Below are 13,016 nucleotides of genomic sequence, written 5' to 3' on the forward strand. Positions count from 1 at the left end.
TTGTCCTCTGCAGGTCAGACACATTCAGGCAGAGCAAGAACACACTGCAAACCTGTAACATGAGCGATGCAAATATTCACCAGCAGATCTTCACAAACATGAGCACCCCCTCTCAAGTGCTGGCTGCCACAACCAAACCACAGACAGTCCTTCTCATCAGGAAGGCCCTGCAGTGAGGAAAGAGGGGCACCTTTCCCAATTTTGTTATTAGCACGGTGCGGCAATCCTGCTCGCCTGCTCCTCCAGCCAGACACATGTCCTGCTGCATTCCGTGGCACCAGGTGGGGGTGATGAAGCCATTGTGGGTCAGTTCAGATCACCAGTCCAAGTCCTCACCTATCAAAACCAACTGACCAAAGGTGAGGAAAGGCTGAGCAGTTCTCCACTGGTCAGCTGAATCCAGGATGAACCCAGCTCAACCTGCCACAACGCTGCCATTAGAGGTGGTGTGGAGAACATGGTGGGAGACACAACCCACAGGGATACCAAATTAGGTATTACATGAAACCACATTCTTGTGTAACCCACACAACTGCTGGACTGCTGGCCTTGGCTTGTTTGTTCTTCTTAAAAGAAACAAATCCACCCGCAAACTACATGGGTAGTGACACAGCAACTACATCTGGACACCTCTAAAATATGACTGCACTCATTTTACAGAAGGGAATTTAATGATTCCAGCAAAGCAGAGAGCAAGTGTTCCATCCAGCGTTAGAAGTCACAGCGCTCTCAGCATCACACACATGCTCCTCAAGGAAATCTGTATAATTTTTCCATTTAAAATTTTATTAAAGAGCAACAGTTCCAATTGTCACAGCACTTCTCAGTATATTTACCTACTAGCTGCTGGTCATAAACATCAAACAGAGAGCCAACAGCTTGTCTGTAAAAAATACGTTCCTCCTCCTCCTCCAGCATTCTCTGCTTGTCTCCCAGTTATTATAACCAAGGTTTACAAATGCATCTTCTGCCACATCCTAAAGGTCACCAAATTCAGGCCCTGGCAGGCAGCCCAAGAGACCGCATGCCATTGCTGAGAGCTCTCCCCCTGAACTCCCTGCAACACACCCAGGAGAGGAGGTCACCACAGCGAGAGGGTGACGGGCCATTCCAGCCAGCCACAACTTCCACAACAGGGCATGCAGGGAGAATCAGCTTCCAAAATAGCCCCAGCCACAGCCACTAAGGGCTTTACAAGTAATTACCAGCTATCTATTTAAGCCGTGCCCAAAGGCAGACAGGAGGCAGCACAGGACACAGAACTTAACACCCCTCAAGCACCGACCTGTTCCCATTTCACTTGGAAGGCAGGGCACTGCCTGCAGCAAGGCTCCTCGGGGACAGCAAGGGCTGCTCGGGAGAGGAGCAGTGTCCCTGCAAGGGTGACAGACTCAGCCAAGACATGCAGCAGAGGGAGTGATCTGGTAAGACCCTAAGACTGCAAACTACAGAAAGGGCTTGTGCTCTCTGAGGGTGGAAAAGCATCTACCCCATGGATATTTCAAGATGGTCCAGATCATCACCACCTTGGTCTATTTTAAAGCTACTAGCCTAGAGCTCTTAGATTCGGATCCAAGAGACGTGCTCATTGAAGGGCTCTAAAAGGCACATTAAACAGCTCTGAAAAAACCGTTGCATGGCTGGCCTTAGGATCGTTAGACAGCTCTGGGTCCAGGTCTTCCAAACAAGTTCAAATCCAAGCTTCCTGCTGTTTAGAAGGGGTACACCACTCCGCTTACCCAGCCAGACACGTAGCAAGATTTGAAGATTTACACCCACAGCCCATGCCAGACTTCCTGTTCTGCCAGCCTCTTCTTCCCATTTCTTCTGCTTCCCATCACCACAACACCACATCAGATGCTGACACAGGTACTAAGACAGGACTGCTTCCAGAGGCCATCCACGCCAGACAGCTGATAGTATACACCAATAGTATCCTACAAAATACCCTAAAATCCAGATGGCAGAAGAATTCTAGCAGGCTACCTTTATAATATGCATTCTAAAATGAGGAATCAGTGAAGCAGTTTGAGCTCCTATGTGATGAAACCAGACAGCATCATTTTGTGTCTGTGTCTTGGGATTCAAAAAGCTGAGACTTGAGGAAACCACAAAAATGTGAGTTTCCATAATCAAGCAAAGAAGCCCTGAATTATTTTAATAATCCAGCAGTATTTTGCCGTAGATGCAATGAACAGAGTTTGCAGGCAGGACAAGGTTTGTAGACAGAGGCAGTATCTTTTATTAGACCAACTGGCATGGCTGGAAAAAATAGACAGGCTCTTGGGTACACAAACTTGCATGAGTTTTCAAATTCTAAAGGTTCCTCTAATGAAAAATATTACTTCTACCTTCAGGCTTTGCTCTGATTTATTTAAATATTTCTTTTAATGTTCACACAGCATTAAGTAACAAAAAATTACGCTGAAGGTTTCTATTACACGTACTCCAAGGCAGGCTTACAGCTTAGCAGGCTCCACTGACACTGTGACAACAGCTTGCTGCCCTGAAACAAAACAGCGACAACTGACAAAATATATTGAGAGGGATCTTCACCACCCAAAAGCCTTACTCACACAAAAAGCCTCACGGACCTCAATGAAATTATTCTGTGCTTCAAAGGCATAAAAATCAGCCTGCTTGCGTGGGTAAGAAACCTGGGACCTGGTCCCTGAATACAAATTCCTTCTTCCAAATAAAGGGAGAAAAATAAGAAGGACAGAATCACTCCATACACTTGTAAGCCACAGGAATAAACATCTAAGAGAGCAGGCAGACAGCCAGGCAAGATTCTCAACTCCAAGCAACTGAAATATGATGCATCTTTCTTTAGTTACAAACCTATTTTTGAAATCAATAATCTGTAAATAGCTTCACATAAAAATAGAAATCTTTACATAGATAAAGCATGTCAGAACACATCCCCATAATTTATTGCAAACATGCTCCTTGCTTGTGCTGTCTTAATTAAGAATCTGATAGCATTTATAGTACATGGTTCCTTTTGAAAAGGTATTTAAATCTCAGCTGCAAAGCTTTGATACAGAGTTGTTGCCCAGCACATATGTCTTGGTTCAAAAGAATGTGAGATTTTTATATTTTGAATTAAGTCCATTTGTCAGATTTTGGATGATTTCAAGTATTATCCATAGTGTATTGTTTTCAAATACTCATATAAATTAAATAAAATGGTCTGAAACATTTCTCTTCAAGTTTTACTATTACTTTTTAAATCTTTTTTGGTCAGCAAATATTTAGAAATTTCTGCATCTGATAACACCTGACATGTTCATGCTAAATGCACTGACTGCCTTTTTTTTTTTTCTGAGTTCATCTCGACACTTTGATGATGCAATGTCAAATCAGAGGCGCACACACTAAAACACAGAGATGAACAAAACTCTGGTGACAATCCCGCTGTTTCCAGGATATTCTCCGAGAGCTTATACAGCCGAAAACAAAAGCATCCCTAACCTATGCCAAGGTTGTAGCGTACTCACACTGACTCACCGTGCACTACATCTGCCTCTTCTCACATGTTCTGCTTCAAGAATCATTAATACCTTAGCAGCACAGCCCACACACGTACGTGCACAGTGGAAAGCGAAGAGAGAGAATCATCACACCCAATGTTCGCTGCTTAAGAGCTTTGTGTCTAGTCAGAGGCTGTGGGAGTACAGACGAGCCTTGTTACGCCCTTGCCGAGCCTAGAGCATCTCCTGGCTCCCTGCTGCAGCACTGCTCCATCTCAAAGTGCTTTGCGGGGTCTCAGCAAGGGAGAAGTGAACCATCCTAAAATCCTGAAGACTGGAAAAAGCAAAGGGAGCAGGAATAGAGTTGGCTTGCTCATGATTAGTGTCAAATTCCTGGTCTGGGTCAGGATGTGGCCTCACAAATAGAGCAGGGGAGGGGAAAAGCAATCTTTTCTGCAGCTTAGAGGACTGTCCATGTAAGGGTGGTTAAAAAAAGCAAGTGACTCACTTTCCAGGTGCATTCCGCTCCCTCCACTGAGGGCAGAAGTAGCTTGCACCTTGTTCAGGCTAGACATTTGGGACAGCTAGCACCGGAGGAGGTGAAATCCACTCAGGTTAGCATCATGCCTCCTGTCCTCTGGGATGGACAGTGGAAAGCGGCCAGGACTGTGTCATCCCCCTCAATGGCACCTCCCAGTGCCACTGTGCGAGCAGGGGCTGGGCAGGCTCCTGGCCTCACCAGAAGTGCCGTTCTCATACCTGCAATCCCAAAGCACTTCACCAACTCCCGTTCACATAACACATTTACGGGCAGCAGAAGTGCTGTCCCCATTTTGTCAGCTAAGGATAGCAAGGCACAGAGAAGTTAATAACACAGAGCAAGTGGGAATCAAATGCAGAAGTACTAATTCCTCAGTCCCTGTGCTAAAAGTCAGTCTGAGTTCCTAGCGCTGTCAGGATGAATTGGAGATACACTGCATGTTCCTAGCACAGTATACTTTTACACAAATTCAAATTTCAATACTCAGCATCAACTGGCAGACACAGAGAGGTCAGCCTGTACTTCTGCGTGACAGAAGCCACAGAGCAGCAGGCTTCTGATGGGCTCAGACACAGGGATTGCATGGATGCCAAATGACACTCTGATTTTATTCTGACTTGCAGCCCTACACACTAGCTCCGTAAGTTCACATAGCTCCTTCCCTCTCCCCCACAGCCCTGGGATGACAATTCAAACCACTCTTGTCTTTTACTGCCAGCACTTCTGCTTGATGGCCAAAAGCAAACTGTTTCCAAAAGGTGCTTTTAATTAGTGATGCTTTTGGAAAATTACTCTGTCCATGACTTGAGAGATAAGCAGTGATGCTTGTAAATGACCTAAACCAGAAATCTGACTCTTTTTTTCCCCCTCTTTCTGCCTAAAGTTAAGTTCTTCACTTGAAGATCTTCCACTTCCGTGTGGCTGCCTCTCTGACAGCAAGGCTTCACGTTCATGATGGGAGGAAGGGCAAAACACATTCTTCACATTAGAATAGTAAACTACTTCCAAGAGACACTTGAAAGTGTACTCTCACCTCATGGTAATTGAGGTTGGCTTTAAGCAGGATAATTCTGTATACTGATTACAGGGTATTAAAGAGGTAGAGAGCTGCTGTTAAGAACTGTTAGGGTTAACCACAGACATGTAGTGAGCTTGCAGGTGCCACTTGTGGGGTCCAAAGATCCACAGGATTACATTAGATTGGTAACACTCTCCTTGCTCCGTGGATAATACTAACCGTCCTAGCTTCAAGCCTGCAATCTCTGACACTGGCTCTGACTCTTCTGACAGGAAGGGGGTAGCAGTTACTCTCAGACACCATCAGAGTGCTTACATCATGAAGCTGCTTTTTCCAAGAGCGTGCTTCTAGTGAAATTGGTAAAGCATTCCCAGTCATATGTTCATTTGACTATGGTCTGACTGACAGACGATGGTAACTCATGGGCTATTTCTGAATGGGTAAGATATAAGAAAGGAGAATTCTACTCATGCCATTTATTACAGGATTTGATCTAATTTCAGGCTGAATTTATCTCTGTCTTAAAGCCAGATGCTAAAGTAATGTCTAGGTATCAAATACGTTGTAAAATGAATTTAACAAAACCCTGCTTATTTTACATGGATTTTTTAATCAGACTATTTCTACTGACAACCATACCCACAGAGTGGCTGTGCAGTCCCTAGAGCTCCAGCAATACTCCAGGACCCAAATGCATTAGACACATTAAAACCCACAAATGTGAGTTTCTTCATGTGTCGATCCATTTCTATCCAAGGACTTCTCTTCTTTCAGGAATTCCAAGAAGCACTAGTTCATTAAAATATATTATGTATTATTTAATTATCATCAATTTTATGGATGGTTAGAATAGAATTTGGAAAACAATGAACTCTGCAGTGCAGCTCTGTGAGGAGCAAACCTCAAATCTGACCCTTTCTAAGTACCATGAGACCACCCATTCTCCTCATCTATCTGCAAATGAATTTAATGCCTTGAAACATGAACTCCATTCTCCAGTGAGCTAATCAGCATATTTTCTACATTCCATGTAGCTCATGCTTCTCACTGTCTCTTCCAGAACTACCATTTTAGTTATTTCCAATTTACTGCTTCTTACAGAGTTTGTTTGGGGTAATGCTATTTCTCCACTTCTCTAACTCTGGTGTGCCCCATTCTCCCAGCACTAGAAAAAAAGGAGGAGGACCATACTTAAGGAATGTGAGACTTGACCCAGAAGCACAAGAGCTATGCCACAGAGAAGAATTAGCAAACATGAGCTCTCAAAGAAATGCTGCAACTGCAGGTCAAATATGATCCTTGGATGTACAAGACTACCAAGCAGGACTCCATGTCTCTCTCTGTCACTGACACAAACTCTGCTGGAAAACTGTCTTCAGCCAGCTGTCCCCATTCAGAATGACACTGATTATACTGAGAAAGGAATAATGCATTGAGAGAGAGTAAGGCTGGAGTGGAAGGCTGCCAGTGTACAGAGAGTAGCTCTGCAGGCGATTTGAAAATGGTCTAGAAGCATTAGCACACAGGCAAGCAGCCTGACTGTGGAGGGCTCTCAGTCTAGCAATGACAGAACAAGCCCCGTGACGGGAAGTTAAATAAATCAACCAAAACAAAAAATATTAACAAAGAGGACAGTTAACTACAAAACAACAAATTTCTGAAATACTTTTTCCATCATCAGAGGTCTCTAAATAAAGTGTGTGGGTGTTTCAATCAGCCTTTTTTTCACAGAGTCAAGAATTAATGCAGAAAAGTCAAATGGTCTGAGCTATACAGCAGGGCAATCAAACTGAGTATCATGCCTCAGGCGACTCTTCCTCGCCTTACACCCCAGTGTCTCAGTGGATATGAGGCTGAGGCACAACCAATATTCAAAAGAAACCTCCAGAGAGTGGTTTCACATGGACAGAAGGTGAATGGATAAATGAAAGCTCTTCTGAGCCAACATCAACATAAACTGTGCACCCTGGTCGCCCTGGGAAACTCACTTCCCTGGGAAAAGGCCTTCAGCAGCCTGCGGCAGCCTCTGCCACAGAGGTTCCCAAACTGCTCCCCAACGGAGCGCCTGCCAAAGGCAAGCATGGACCTGGCTATGAAGATGTTCTCACTGCCTTTTGTTTCCAGCTGTTAAATTCCAGTAAGAAACACATAACATAATTCAAATACTTTACTCACGTTGTTTTTCCCATAAGCAATTGTTCTAGTTGCCCAGAGTCTTGAAAGATTAAAAACTAGAGATGAATTCGACCCATTTGCTGTAATACAGTCCACCCTATAGAAATTATTTATAGTCTATTTATTAAAAAATATTTATCAGAGTTCTCGTAGATTTGCTTTAGCTGAAAATTGGGTGGTTTGTTTGATGCCAATGCCCACCACAGCAGGAACTCAATGTTTGAATGGTACCTGCAAATATTATCTTTGCTACACAGATGAAGCCTGACAGCATGCCAGCCAAGCTGCAGGTTAACATAAAGATCACAAAAGGCAGAAATGTCAGCATGGAAGTGAACACACTGAATTCTGCAAATCAGAAATGAAAGTCAAGATAATTTTTTTTATTCCAACTCTTTTTTTTTAACATCAGAACAATGTGCTGGCAAGAAGAGACAAATGTAATCCCTGGTACTCAGCAGACAGAGCACTGCTCCTCATTCTCAAGGGAGACTGCCAGTTTCTCTTCCCTTCAGGTTGTCACCCCTAAGTAGCACCACTGATGTTCAAGCCTGTTCTCGGGTCTATTCCCAACTCAGGACAGCTGAACACTGTGTGAGTCACAGATCCCAAAGGGAAGAACAAGATGAGACGTGCCATCCCCAGAGAGAGAACTGGGAAGCCATCCTGCCACATACCAATTTCAAACCGAGGAGCAACTGCCACTCTAACCTGCTATTAAGGATTATACAACAGTAGCTCTTTTGGCAGCAGATCAGGGTGTTTCAAAACAATGATGCTTTTCATTAGATTCCACTGTGTTTCGGGAAGCAAATGCAGACATAACAGGCCTTTCCAGAAGCGTGGTAGCAACTGACAAAGTATTTGAGATGCACAGCTGGGCTCAGTGGCACAGTCATTCTGAGAGCATGCAACCAGGACAGCTTGGATAATGCAAACAGCCAAAAGTTCACTTTATCTTCTGAACACGGAAGGTGAGGGAGGACATTTTAATTGTCTTTCCTTACTGACTGAGCTTACTGGTAAAAAAAACCCTCTTGCCTCTGAAGATCACATCCCTGCTTCATTAATATTTTATAGGAAAAGCAAAGATACTGAAACTTCATTCTAGCTTTTTTTAGTCTTTATAAAGAAGAAGGATGATTTTTTTAGAGACACTTGAACCCTCTTCCCTGCAGGATGGGCCCTCTCTACACATTTATGGGCTACACAAACAGATGTGACAGCAGAATCAGCATCTGAACCATCTCTGCAGGCTGGAAACATGAACTCACGTCTCCCTCCAGCCTCAGTAGAAAGCATTCCCTGCTCAGCCCTAGTGAGGAGAGCCAACTGGCTGGTCAGCCTGAGTCCCAGGGCTCTAGACACAACACTTGCCAAGGGACGTGCTGCTGAGTAAAGAACTGGGGAACACTGGTTCCTCCTTCATTAAAAAAAAGGGATTGAAAATAAACATTGAGATCAACAGCTGAAAACAATCCAATAATTCTGAGAACTGCTCTGTCAAAACCAGTGAGAACTTTCTTTCCCTGCTAAGAGTTTTCTTTTTCAGTGTCATTCCCTTCTCCTCCCAGCTTCTTTAAGGAAAAAGCTTATTAAATGCTCATATACTAACTTGGTCTCTCTTCTTTTTGACAACTTACAATAAGAGACAGATCTTTGACAAATAAACCCATCTTTCAAAAAACCAGATGACTGTGGAACTATGCCAGACAGCAAAACCAGGGACTTCATACACAGAACTCAGCCAATTTTCAACTTGATATTTGTTCACAAAACCTAAACCAAAATAATGAAACTCCTCAGCTGTAAAGGGCACTGTGAAAATAAATACAGAAATCATTTAGTGAGGAGGATCCTGACTCTCTGCTATCCTAACATACAGGGCTCCAGACACATACTGGCCTAACACAGATTTCACGGGCTTCCTGCTTTCATCCATAATAATGGTTACCCATCCCCCTTCCAAGAAGCCCTCCCGGAGACTTGATCCAGCCTTTCAGGTGAGAACACCCTGCATGCAGACTCAGCTCATCAAAATCGACCCTGGGCTGGCTCTCATACCCTCCTGAAGTGCTCACAAAGGCCAGAGGTACAACTTCTTCCTGCTCAGTGTTCCTCCTAGTCAGGACCTACAGGTACCCCCTCCCCTGAGACACACAGAAGTCCTCTTTCTCCCCAAATCAGAAGCTGCCAGGTACGTAGCAATCATCATGAATATCACAAAGGCATGTACCCAAAACCCTTCCTGCACTCTGTTCTCAGCAGGCAGCGGCTCCCTGCCAACACGAAACAAGCCACACAGACCTACCAACTGAGCAAGCACAAAGATGGAAAATCAGGGAACGTGAAGACTGTAGGTGTTTTGAAGTGCTCTTACAGTGTGAAGTTCCCCCCCCAACAACCTTCCCCCCATAAGGAGCACAATTCATTACTTTCCTGACCTGTTTTCTTAATCAGAGGCAAATATAGTAATTATAGTCTGCCTGATTACAAATGAAATTACAAATCTGTCTTAAGGGCACAATAGTGTCCCCATCTAGATGTTATCAGCCCCCAAATCTCATTTAATCTTGACAGATGTGTAGTACAGCGGCACCACTACAGGAAACTCTACAAGTAAATTAATTTTACGAATACTTGATTTGCAGTATACCCAAGATCTTCCAAAAGACTGCTAACTTGTACAGCTTTTGTTAGGCATCCTGTGTGACTAAATTAATCAGTAAAATAACTGAACATCTACAAGTACTTTGAGCTCTTGCTGGGCTTCTGGCTTCGCTTTGATAACCTAACTGTCTCAGCTTTATCAAGTGATTCCAAAGACCTACATTAAACTGTTTTCCAACTGAATCAACCTCTTTTCCTTGGAAACTTCTTACTATCTTGCCCAAGCAAAACCCAACCCACTAAGTTAATCTGGGGAAAACAGTCACGTTTCCACAGGCCCTTCAGTTCTCTAGGTTTTAATGTTAAATCAGTCCTGTTGACACAGGAGACTGTTCTCTGGCAGGAGCAGAGGAGGACACAGAGTGTTGTCTCTGCATTTGTCTCAGCATAAGCAGTTCTCATAAGGAACACAATGAAGTGGCAGATCTACTTCATCAGCTGCAAACTGGGAGAAACCTGCCAGCCTGAAGGGTGAGAGAATGTTAACAAACAACTAAGAAGGCATCATCAGCACATCCCTGTTATCCCAAAACCTGAGATGAGAGTTTCCAACACTGAACCTTCCCTCTGGCCAGGACTTCTCTCTTCAGGGAACCTCAAGTATCTTGTCGACGTAGACTTGAAGATGCATTCAACAGCACAGTCTCGTCCTGCTGCAGATGAGCAAACAGCTTGGATCCTCTGGATTCTGAGATGCCTTTAAAAACACCTGTCCCTAGCAGAGCAATATGATAGCCCTGCTTCACCCAGGACTTCTTCTTCAGTGTGTTACCTGACTTACTGCAACCACTAAAAAAAAGGGCTGACCACACGCCCAGCCAGCACAAAGCCTCCTGGGCAGCCACAGAAATGCCTCCTCCTAATTGCTTTCAAATCAGCAACTGAAAAACTCCCAGCCTTGCTTTGAGTGTCACAACATGAGAACACAGTTCTCTGCATGTTCTAACCTTTCCAATATTTGTTCCTGACCCCACCAGCACACATCGATTTATGAGGACTCACAGTGCATTTTATTACTGTCTTTGTTAATATCTACTCTCTACATGTCTGTGAAGAAAAATGAGTGGTAGATGAGTAAAACACTGTTAGTTTTTCATCATCTGTTCCCTCCTGATTGCTCAAGTTTAGCAAGCAGAGTTTTTTGGCCTTGGCTCATAAAACTGCCAGTGCAATATTGAAAGAGAAGTTAAAACACATATAAAACAAGAGGTTAAGAACCTACCTAATCTCTTATCATATGAAAAAAAAAAAAAAAAGGAAAGGTTAGATTGCAGATGTGGTTTTAACTAGCTCTTAGAAAGACTACAACATTATTTTGATCAGAAGTGAAAAAGTCCCCAAATTACTGAAGGCTATAGATGAACACTCCATCTCAAATGACAGCAGCTAAAACTCTTCCCAATTTGTATAAATTTGCTCATGAAGTATCACATACATCTGCTGATGATTCCAGGAATTACATTTTTAATATACTTATTCTCTATAAATCATTCTATTTCAACACCACTGTAAGGAACATTCTAATAAACAACAGAACATGTGCAAGACATTCTGCTCAGGACGTCTATATCTGCACTCACCAAGTTGTTAAGGGTACAGGCAAGCTAATGCCTTCTAGAGGCTAAATTCACATAAGTAACATAAAAAGATTTAGCAGAAGATCATCTGGTATACCAGTCACTGCTTAGGAGAGACACTTTTGGGAAGAGCAAGCATTTTCAGGTAGAGAAGATGGGGTTTGTCTCTACTTACCTGAATCACTTATAGCTCTAGGCAAAAACACTCATCTTTTTTCCCTAGCAGAGCTCTACCCATCCCTGTCTGCTGAAGTCTTGCTTTTCATTACAGGTGGAATACAGTGGTCTGCTGACCACTTCTTCCTTTAGAGAGACTTGGTTCACGTGTTTGTACTTTCCTTTAGGTTATGCTTTGTATTCCTTTTTTTTCTTTTAACAAAGGTAAGCAATGGGGAAATGCAGCATCCCCAAACACTGAAAGACTCAGAACAGGCTGTCTTGCTGACCTGCCCTTAAACATCACTGGTGCACCGACTGATGCGGGCGGTATGAAGCGGAAAATGAAATTTGACTCCTGCCTCAGTTTCCAGACAGCAGAACTAACAGATGATTTACCAGTCTGGCTTGCTTCTATGCTAAATTCCTCTTTCCAGCTTCACTCCACCACTGGTATCAATGATGAGAAAGCTACAGGAACTGAACTGGAAGAGCAGTTTCCAGGGTCAGTCTCAAGGTAACTGATGCTCAGAACATCTGCAATTACGTTCAACTGATCAGTTTTTTTCTTTAGGAAATGAACTCATCCTGACCTAAAAGAACACACTGAGAACAACACTATAAAAGTGGAACTGAACAAGCAATGAAAAAGAAACAACTATGCAGCTATTATGGGCATCTGTTCTTAAAAACTCTCAGGGAATACTGCATAGGGTGTCAGAAAGGACATGATTTAAGCAGGACACTTGGGACCAAATTTCACAGCCCTTTCCTGTGACTTCAAAGGCCACATACATCTTTGCATAATTTTGGAATGGAATTGCTTTGTAATATCCAAAAAGATCAGAGAGAAACATTTGAAATATCTTTGCCAACATGTTCAGCTATTCCTTTGGGGGAAAAAACAAGGTATCTTGGAGACAGAGAAAGCAAACAAAATCAACATTAAAAGATTATTTATTTTTAATTGCAACTGTTCTATTTACTGACTTCCAAAATTACCTATGCTGCCTGCCCTTTACTAGCACTTACTCTTAGATGTTATTATTGGTAATTGCTGTGTTATGATTACAAAGCTCTGGCATAAACCTCAGTACCTCTTTGGGGTTCTGAGAGCAGAATATTCACATGCTCTTCTCTGACCTCATGTTCCTAATTATTCACTGTGCGTGCCTATATGTAACTCACTACCAACTGAATCAACCCAAACACCAGCTGATTTCAGCTAGTCTAGATAACTCTGGGTGCTTTATGCTAAACCATCTTCAGTCTTTTGAATTCAACTTCCTTTCCAGGTTACTTTACAAGCTGACTAGAAAGTTTCTCTTGTTATACACCACAGCCAGACATGCTGCATTTGATGCAAATGCCAAGAGGACCACAGTCCAAGCAGTAAAGTATGAGCT

At 43.1% G+C, this 13,016-nt stretch overlaps 1 protein-coding gene across 1 annotated transcript in view; it reads right to left on the reverse strand.

Moving 5' to 3' along the window:
- Window positions 1-10,634, reverse strand: part of NT5C2 (5'-nucleotidase, cytosolic II) — a 53,249-nt gene extending 42,615 nt beyond the window's left edge. The window contains exon 1 of the mRNA XM_042019234.1: window positions 10,438-10,634. The gene's annotated coding sequence lies outside the window, so the exon portion shown is untranslated. The remainder of the gene's footprint in view (window positions 1-10,437) is intronic.
- Window positions 10,635-13,016: the final 2,382 nt, after the last annotated feature.

Source organism: Corvus kubaryi, unplaced genomic scaffold (genome assembly GCF_017639235.1).
Source record: "Corvus kubaryi isolate FWS band 111438036 unplaced genomic scaffold, C.kubaryi_AGA036_p1.0 138, whole genome shotgun sequence".
NCBI classification, from domain to species: Eukaryota; Metazoa; Chordata; class Aves; order Passeriformes; family Corvidae; genus Corvus; species Corvus kubaryi.